This window comes from Gracilinanus agilis, chromosome 1 (genome assembly GCF_016433145.1).
Source record: "Gracilinanus agilis isolate LMUSP501 chromosome 1, AgileGrace, whole genome shotgun sequence".
NCBI lineage: Eukaryota > Metazoa > Chordata > Mammalia > Didelphimorphia > Didelphidae > Gracilinanus > Gracilinanus agilis.
The window spans coordinates 624,192,453-624,194,627 of NC_058130.1; positions in this window are offsets into that span (position 1 = coordinate 624,192,453).

Below are 2,175 nucleotides of genomic sequence, written 5' to 3' on the forward strand. Positions count from 1 at the left end.
ATTGACTTATAGGTGGAAGAGTGGTAAGGGTAGGCAATGGGGGTCAAGTGACTTGCCCAGGGTCACACAGCTGGGAAGTGTCTGAGGCCGGATTTGAACCTAGGACCTCCCATCTCTAGGCCTGACTCTCAATCCACTGAGCTACCCAGCTGCCCCCCATATATTTTTATCAAGGAGTTAGGCTGGATAATCTGAAACATTCCTTCCAGATGTAAACCTATACGTGTATAATATATTTCAAGTATTGATTTATATTAATGTATACTTTTCTAAAACAATCCTCACCTTCTCAGTAGATGATATACTCTCTAGATATGATTCTTTATGTGAAGAAGCAATATTTTTTCAAAGAATGAAGATTTCCCTCTCTGGCAGATTTTAAATTAATAGCATAAAACATGGGCACAGATCATTCTTGTCACTTCTACGCTAGTTGATAATGCAACAAATTCCTACTTTATTTATGTAAATATATAATCCCTTTTTAAACCTTCAAAAAACATTTCATCGATTTCCTGTAGAAATGAACTATACAATTTAATTATATGCATATAACTCTTAACATTTATCTTTCCATTTTTTGAGGCAATATTTATGTCATAGCTGCTTCCCAGTAAACCGTATTTCTGATTTCAAGTAGAGTTTGTTGTCGTTGTTATAGATCTTTCCAGGTTTTTCCTCCCTTGAAAAAAGAAAGAAAAAGGAAAAAAAGAAAAAAGAATAGTAACATTTCTTAAATGATCATTTTTTCCCTAAATTTCATTGATCACTTTTTTACACATCATTTGTAGATATCAGTCTCTCCTCCACAAATATTCAAAAACATTGAATACTCTCCTTATGACAAATAAAGAACTCAGTCAACAAAGTGCATATAGATCATAGTTTATTACCTGCATAGTCTTTCATATCTGTGAGAAGGGAGGAGGAAAATTAAACCCATTTTCTGGTTCCAGGACCAACCTTTGGCATTTTAATTAAAGAGTGCATAGTTTTAGTTCTCTCTCTCCGTGTGTGTGTGTGTGTGTGTGTGTGTGTGTGTGTGTGTGTGTGTGTGTGTGGTCATTTTCAATGGTACTGTGGTTCAAACACTGAATGAAGGGTCAGAAAGAGTGGAGTTCAAATATGATCTTAGATACTCTCTATTTCTGTAACTTTGGGCAATGCACTGAACCTGTCCACCTCAGTTTTCCTAACTGTAAGATAGGGATGATAATAGGACCTCTTTCCTACAACCTTTTTGAGGATCAAATGAGATAACATTCTTAAAATGCTTTGCAAACCTTTAGTTATCATATAAGTAGTTGTGATAATGTTCTGACAATTTTATTTTCTCTGCATAAATTCATATGAGCCTTCCCACATTGCTCTGAATTTCTAATATTTGTAATTTCATGGCATAATAATATTTCTTTCTATTTATGTAACTATATTTCAGTCAGCAATTCCTCAACTGTATAGTCATTTTGTTGAAAACATTTTACACAAATTTTTGAAAGGAGAATCTAACAAAAGCCAGAAAATACTTCACTATGATAAAGTTTTATTAAAACTAAGCATACACAAACCTTTCAGCAACAATGAAAAATTATCATGATTATTCTTTTCAAAATAAAAAAAAGATAATGGTTTAAATGGATACAAGAAACTCTTTAAATAACCTATAGCACGAATTTATGTTAAAAGTTAGCACCACAGCATGGGAGGTAAAGAAGGCTGGCCTTGGAATAAAGAAGCCCAGAAATTTAAGTCCTGTTTCTTATACATATTGGCTGTATGATCTTAATCAGATTATTCAAACTTTTAATGAAGCCAATAATCCTCTAAAACTACTAATTATAAATGAGTTAATAGCATGTATCATTGATAGATCATCTCTAATAAAAGTTTACTATTGTAAAATAGATTCCAATTTGTTCAAAAACAAATAAAACTCTAAAAAACATAGAATACTATTCTTTTGCATAATCAAAAGGGCATTTCAAAACACTGAATGCTTTTTTTCCCCAATAGAGAAAAATTAGAACTTTTCTCAGAAGAAATGAGGGTAAGGCAAAGGTACCTTTCACCCCAATTATTATTTGACATAGTTCTAGAAATGTTATCCATAGTATTAAGAGAAAATTTCAAAAATTAAACTTATAAACATTAGAATAGGAGAAATAAAATTATTCC